An 8,532-nucleotide genomic window follows, 5' to 3' on the forward strand; every position below is an offset into this window, starting at 1 on the left:
GATAAACATACTTAAGTATATAGGTAAATACATACTTAAATATATATTAATCATTCAAGACCCGAGAACAAACATTCGTATTATTCATACAAATACATGCTCCGGCAGGAGATCGAACCCGGGATCTCAAGCTTCGTAGTCAAGTTCTCTAACCACTTGGCCATTCGATCGATTTTATTATAGTTAATAACATAATAATATTATTAATTAATAATAATAGTTATAATCATACTTGGAAATTGACTCCAACTTCATACCTACTACCTAACTTTTAAAGACATCACATTACGAGAGAACGTCTATTATTAAATGATATTGACCCGTATAACTCAAGTCTTAAATCGAGTTTAGCTCGACATCAATCATCATCATCATCAGCCTATGGCAGTCCACTGCTGGACATAGGCCTCTTCCATGGCGCGCCACAACACTCTGTCTTCAGCCCCTCGCATCCATCCGCCGCCAGCGATCCTCTTAAGGTCATCCGTCCACCGTGCCTCAGGACGCCCTACACTACGTTTTCCCGTCTAGCTCGACATGTTTCGGGCTAATCCGTAGCCATTCTTATTAGGAGCAACGCGACTCGGCAACTGCTGCAACACGCGCACTGCGCGTCACCGCTCTGCTCGCGCGACACAAACATGTCAATATCATTTTATATGAGTGAATTTAACGGTAGTTTCATGTTCAAAACAGTGTATTCATCCGCCACGTCGTTCATTGTCATTCTAACAAACACAGAAAAAGTAAAAAGAAAAAAAAAGGTGATCCCAATCCCCGCCTGCCGAACTTTCAAGGCCCAGGCAGCATCCAATCGATCGGACAGCGACCCCGCCGTCTGTCCTATCCGAGAACATAACATCTAATACACTGCATGTACAGTCGAGTTCATAAACTTCTGAGCAAAAATTTGATCAAAATATGTGAACACGACTCTATTGATAACGTCGTAGAAGCGTGTTCAGATATTTTTGATCAAATTTTTGCTCAGAAGTTTACGAACTCGACTGTACGCATATAACATCCAAATATATATCTAATTTATTTTATCTATACACAAATTATAAACTTCGTATGATGCGTTCAAATACCGGAAATTATTATCTATTATTGCTTAATACTAACATCGAAATTGTTGCAAAACCTTTTTGATACAAACCTTTACTATTTTTTCAAAGTACTAGGCGACTGAGCATTTTTTGGGCTAAAACTCGATAATAAGCGTTTTCCCAGAGATAAGACCAAGCTAGATCGATATATCATCCCCGAAACCTCTACATACCAAATTTCATCGAAATCGTTAGAGCCGTTTCCGAGATTCTGATTATACTGATATAATTGATTGTAACTTTTGTGTTATGGGGTGCGGGTCGTCAGCTTACTTTGAACCCACGCCCAACATATTATGATACCACAATCTGTATACTCAACATGACATAGTATATGTACTTTTGTTAAGGTCGCCGAACTTGCGCGGCTTGCAATGGAGATAAACGAGATTTGTTTTGCTTTGAGATGAAGCAATGTATGCCTTTTTTTAACACAGCATAATATATATGTAAGGTAACGAGAGCAACATACTCCAGTTCAGTGGCACAAGCATTGAGATTACACTGTAGGTACGAAAATAATAAGAAAAGGGTTTAGTATATATTTACCATGTAAATAGTTTATAAATTGTACGTTTTAGTAGTTACGAGTACGTACGTAGTCAAAATGGCAAAACGGAACCTTTAGGTATAAGAATATAAAGTAATTATTTCATATCATTATTATTGAACATAACACTCACTTTAACAGGCTAATAAAAAAAATATTTTTCACTTCTCATGCTCGTAAAGTTCGTGTTTATGCTGTATCTAGGGGACATAAAATTACTTTTTATGCTCCAGTGCATAAAATAAAATCTTCGTCTAAGACCAACTTAAGACCAAGGTAACCAGGTGTCAACAGCCACAAACAAAAAAGTTTATGTTTATTTTTTAAATTATATAAAACTAAAAATCATAATAAATCAGTAATAAATCAATATAATAATGCATAAAAATAAAAGGTACATAGAATGTGAATCATTGTTTCCACTGTTGCTATTTCATTTCCTCGCAATCTAAGTGAAAAGCAGAGCGTAAAACTCGAGCATTAAACCCATTTACCCCTCGACGTGTCTATCCACCCTTGCCGTTCCATATTTTTTTTAATTTTTTTTAAAACGAAAAATCAATCTGATCAATCAAAATAAATCAATAAAACTAAAATATGTAATTATATAATAATGCATTAAAAATAGAAGGTACATAGAAAGTGAACAATTGCGTCCACTGTTGCTATTTCATTTCCTCGCAATCGAAGTAAAAAGCAGTGTGTAAAACTCGAGCATTAAACCCATTTTCCCCTCGACGTGTCTCAGCCGCTCGCGCCGTGCCGGCTGGGGTGGCTATATCAACGTCTTGGATAAAATGGCTCGTTTTACGCTCTTGATGTACAGTCACCAGCATTAATATATGCCACAGCGGAGCGTGCAAAAATATCTGACACGTCCTTTCGGCCCTAGAAATAGTCGTACCAGATATTTATGTACGCTTGTTGTGTCAGATATTGGTGCTGGTGACTGTACAATCTACTATTATATTTTATAGCTTTGCTTTATCTGTTTGTCTTTCGATCAAAAGTTCACTTCTCGTCATCATCATCATCATATCAGCCTTAGGCCGTCAACTGTTAGACATAGGCCTCTCCCATAGACATCCAGTTGCTTCGGTTGGAACTTCGGGCTTTGACCAGGTCATCCGTCCATGCCGTTGATGGACGTTCTACGCTACCCTTGCCTATTCGCGGTCTCCATTCGAGAACTTTTCGGCCCCAACGGCCATATACAAAAAAAGAAAGGGAATATTTTTAGGTTCTTTTCTCATTTTTACTTGTTAGGAACGATCTATAGCACAAGTAAATAACCTGACCGAATCAAAACACATTTCATCAACAATTTAGCTCAAACAGATGTTCCTACTCTGCCTTCCCAGTTCGCTCAACACGGATTTTGAACCTTATGTTGAATACAAATAAAGACGAGTTTGTTACATTTGAACCATGAATCACAGCCCCAATAAACACATGAAATCAAACCATTTTGTTTTTATAGCCGTCGCAAATACTTTAGTAGAGTTAGGAACTTTTAGACACGGGCATATACATGTAAATGTATATTCTCCTACTAGATGAATCGATAACATCGCGACGGTTGCGGACGGATGCAGGTGGCAAATTGTCGTTCATTGTAGTAGAAGAAGACCTTGTTCTACAGTTGACGTCTCCCGGCTGATGATATAATGCTGGGACCCTAGTGAAAAAGGGGTTAAGTCTGCAGAAATTACACAGCTATTTTTTATGTGTAAAGGGGTTTAAGTCGAAATCAGCTGTTCAGCAGAATTAACCCCTTTTTCACTAGGGCCCCAGATTGTCATCATTATGATGACAATGACATATCTGTGCCTGAAATAGGATAGACCCATCTCTGCTCATGGATAAAAGGCGACTAAGGGTCGTGACTTGTCCCCATCTTAGGGTATTTTACCCTAATTTTGGGGTATTTTTACAAGTCTGGGTATTTTTAGGGTAAAAAATTATTCATGGTATTTTTTAGGGTAAAAGTTTTCAAATTAAATGTACGATTTCAAGCAAAAAAAATACTGCAGATGACATAGAAGCCAAGACTATTATGGGTGCATTGGTACTGAACACCGAAGCTACCGTACAACGGCCAACCGATACTGTCTTTTTCAACCTCGACATTGGCGGAATCATCGATAGTTACGATGGAGCTGTATTTTTTCTAAAAATTGATTGATTGATGGGTGCATTCCAAGAATGTTTCGAAACGGTGTAGTAGTTTTACTATTAGTTTATTAATAAATTGCATTTATTTGCTTAGTTTTTATTTAACAAAATTTTTAGAGTTAAAGATAAAATTAAAGTGCCTAATTTAAGGTAATTTCGCGTAGCGTTAGGGTAAAAAAAATATCTGCGGTGGCAACACTACTTGATATGAGAGTTGACAGCGTTTTCTAGTGTCAACGACAAACTGCGGCATCCAGCATTGCGGTATGGAAGACAATGACAAAAGTGTAGTGCCGTAAAAAACATCGTAAGTCACTAAAATATATATTTTTCATTTTAAAATACGAGTAAGTATAGGTATTCCCACCAGTATTGAAGTCACGCATTGCACACAAAAACATGTCATGTAATGACAGAAGGGATTATGACATTTACCTACTCATTAATTTCATTTGTTCTCTTTTTGTGTAATCATTCGCTTCAATTCCTATATTTAATTATTTTTTATTTAATTTAGGAAAGTTAACCGTTCTGCCATCAGCAAATGCCTTTTTCATTTAAATTTTAATCGTGTTAATACATAATTATTAAAATAAACACTAGCTAGAAGATTTCTACTTAAATTAGGTATTTCCCCTTCCCTTGCAAGTTTGTTTACATAATTCTATAGGTTATCTCTCGCGCCTACAAATTACGAATGTTATCAATCAAATCAATAACAAAAGCATATCAAAATGTAATCATCCGATCGTCCAGTCTGTCCGTAAGTAAGTCTCAGAGCAACGGCCGGCCGCCCTTGCACCGACCGTCTTATGTAAAGCCAATGCACGCGGCGCGGGGCCACGGCACGGCCGGATACGGCACGGAACCGTGCGACGTCACTGGTCACGGTATAGGGGGCTACCTACTACGAAATTCAAAAATCGAAGTTCGTGTCGTGCCGTCTTTTTCTCACTCTCGTACATATTTATTGAATAATGTTTTTTCATCGCGTTATGTCAGATAAGTTCTTAATTAACTTAAGTAAACTTTAGAAGCCGTGGTGGCCTAGTGGTTTGACCTATCGCCTCTGAAGCAGAGTGTCGTGGGTGCAAACCCCGGCTCGACCTCTGAGTTTTTCGAAATTCATGTGCGGAATTACGTATGAAATTTACCACGAGCTTTACGGTGAAGGAAAACATCGTGAGGAAACTTGCACAACCTGCGAAGCAATTCAATGGTGTGTGTGAAGTCCAATTCGCACTGGGCCCGCGTGGGAACTACGGCCCTGGCCCTCTCATTCTGAGAGGAGGCCTGTGCCCAGCAGTGGGACGTATATCTACAGGCTGGGATGGTGATGAAACTTTAGTAAGATAGTTGAGAAAGGAAGATAATACGAACTTTTTTGACAATATACGATGTCGAAAATACAAACTAAGACATGGATGCACAGAAAAACCAGAAAAGGAGACCAGCACTGGAAATCAAACCCGGTCCTCAGCAATCCGTGCTGCGTGCTATAACCCCTACACCACTGCTGGACAGGAATCTAGACACGAATTTTTCCTATGCATACATATCTCAGGTTGCTTATTTCTACTATGCTACTTAACAGCAGCACTAGCGACATCTATATTTCGTCGACAGACGTCACATTCTTTCGGAACTGACCGCTCACCCAGACAAGAGACGTCGCTACTAAGCAATCAAATTATGATTAATTTATTGAATCAGGCGTTACTTTGCGGAGGTCCATATCAATGAACTAAAAGAATTTTCTTGCTCACCCGCGACCTTACGATAGTTCTTTTAGTTTATTCAAATTATGATTGGTTTTTTGGGGTCTTTTTGTATTTTTTATTTCAACTCCAAATTTGTTACCCCCGTAACCCCCCGTAAAAGTAACAAATTTGAAGTTGAAATTAAAAATACAAATAGACTCCAAAAAATCAAACACAATATACGATGGCAAAACATTATTCTCGACATCTGTACTAAATAATCGGGACGGTAAGACACGAAGTTCGGATTTTGCACTTCATAGTTCTGGCCTCCGATTGGCTACTACGAAACTCGCAAATCGAAGTTCGTATCGCACCGTCCCTTTCACTCGCGTATTAAATGACATAAGCGTCAGCGGGACGGCAACATACGAAGTTCGAGTTTAGCACATCGTGATATAGGGGCGCTCTTTACAGAATTCCGAAGACGTGGTCGATTCGATCCTAGACTACACTGTAGTTTATACAAATAGATTATCATCGTTTTTACGTGAAACATTCAAATTTTTGATTTTAACATGCGTATAAAATGAACTAAAACATTTACTTTGGTCACCCGTGACCTTATGATTATGATATCTACGTTTATGCAAGAAATGTGTATTCATACAGTTCCTCCACCTCCACACTATAAGAACCCATCTATCACACACCACAACACTACACTGACGCGTTTCAAATTCAACCAGAGCTCATCTTCAAAGCAATAGAACCTTTCACCATGCAACCAGATTTTAGACGCGTGTAGGTTACAGTCAATATTTATATTTAATGACATCGAAGGGACAACAATATTTGGTCGTTAAATACGGTTGGTCGAGATAGCCAGTGTTATTGTGCTACCTATTCTTAATATTTTTCCTGGCCGTTACATCCGATATGTCGTTATATGTAACTGATGTCGCTATAAACGGTTATGACTGTATTTGCTTCACTTCTAGCTATTTAAGTATATTATGTATTTATGAATGTAATCCACTTGATTTTTATCTACTCCTTAGGGCCTTTGTACACCACATTTTTATATATCCCGACGACGCGTGTTTATACTTTGTTTATAATATAGCTTCGTCGCACTAGTGCATGATCCTTTCCGGAAATGCAAGCTAGCAATTGGACGATTAATATTTCAAGTTCATGTTTGCGCCTTGACGTCACAGGCCAATGGACACGCGCTCTAATCCTGCGCGTGAGTTCGTCAGATTGCGTTGATTTTATCTCCGACGCAAACCAATAAAAGGAGTTAAATGATCTCCTATTTATTGACTGAGGAATGCGTTTAATGCGTTGTAACGTAATATAATTATAATTTAGGTGAACTAAAATAATTTGTTTGCTCATCCGCGACCTTATGATAGCTAAGTTCATGCAGTTTCTCCACCTCCACACTATAAGAACACACACAAATCACACAAACCCATCTATCGTCGCCACCACACCACACCGACGCGTTTCGAACTCAACCAGAGCTCATCTTCAGAGCAACACAACCGTACACCATGCTACCAGATGTTACACAACGCACATGCATTACGCACATATCTTGCATAAACTTAGCTATCACAAGGTCGCGGGTGAGCAAAGAAATTCTTTTAGTTCATTTATATGGACCTCCGCAAAGTAACGCCTGATTCAATAAATTATTTATTTAGGTGTTTGCGTCCAGGTTCACGCATAATCGTACTTGTGCAAATTCCATTTGGACAAGCAAGCATGTGCGTTAAGACGGCGAAACCGTATACCGCACAAAGGGCTTTTGGACGCCGTACAGTATTTGCTTCAATTTTTGCACAAGCCGTTTGTGCATGCAAGTCGCTACGTGAAGCCGGGCCTTTAACCCAGCAGTTGAATTGAAAGACCAGAATTTCCTGTGGAAATCCCCAACAATGATATCGTGGTCTTCATTGACATTACACTAATAACCTAACCAACAAAATTCACTTCAAAGTTCAATATGTCAAAAACGGCTGAACCGATTGTGATGAATCATGTCTAAAAACCATCGCTAGAAAACCTGATTTCAAATTAAAAAACCGCATATCGCAAATTGGTCCACCCGTTTAAGAGCTACGGTGCCACAGACAGACACACATAGCGGTCAAACTTATAACACCCCACTTTTTGCGTCGCGGGTTAAAAACGACTGTGACAAATTTCATGTAAACCCAGTGGCTGAATTATTTCCATATAAATTACCGGGGAATTGAAAGGTTTCTTAAAAACTTGAAATTTAGTATGTAAATAGCTTTTATAGTGCAACCAATAAGAAAAAAGTGTGAAAAACCATTTTTTTGTCATATAAGTAAATAATGCTTTTTTATGCCCATATGTGTCTGTAACCAATCTTAAATAACCCCTAATAGCGTACATTTTGCTTAGAAGCCGAGCTCCGCTAACACTGAATAGTCAATCACCTACTTTACCTACAAATGTGTACGGAACCCTCGGAACACGAGTTCCATTTACTTTTACTTATAGTTTTCGATTACAACGATTAACATGAATCTTGAGGTTTTTAAACGCGTCAGTGTAGGTACTTACAAAAATCCTAGGCCATGCGTTTGAATCCGGAATCGCCATTCCAACATATTTACGCTGTTTATATGTAATATCATTGTATTTACGAGTTTCCGCGTATATATGCGCAGAATTCAGTTCTGTTCAGGGTCAACATATCTTCTGGGAAGTGCTTGGAGTCAGTCCAAGCAGCGACAGTCATCTACATTGGAAATTTACACATTCTTTCACTAGTCATTTAAGGTAAAATTAGCTTTTTTTTTGTAGCATGAACTTTTTCCGTGCAAAATTTGAGCTTAGTTGGAAAGTTGGAATAAGTTAATTGGAAAGTTGGGAAAACAAATTTGTGGGGTAAATTTTGTTTTGTATTTTGTTTTATTATTAGAAAATAATTAAGAAGGTACAGTAATATATTATTTAG

This window comes from Choristoneura fumiferana, chromosome 19, assembly GCF_025370935.1.
Source record: "Choristoneura fumiferana chromosome 19, NRCan_CFum_1, whole genome shotgun sequence".
In the NCBI taxonomy this organism is placed as follows: Eukaryota; Metazoa; Arthropoda; class Insecta; order Lepidoptera; family Tortricidae; genus Choristoneura; species Choristoneura fumiferana.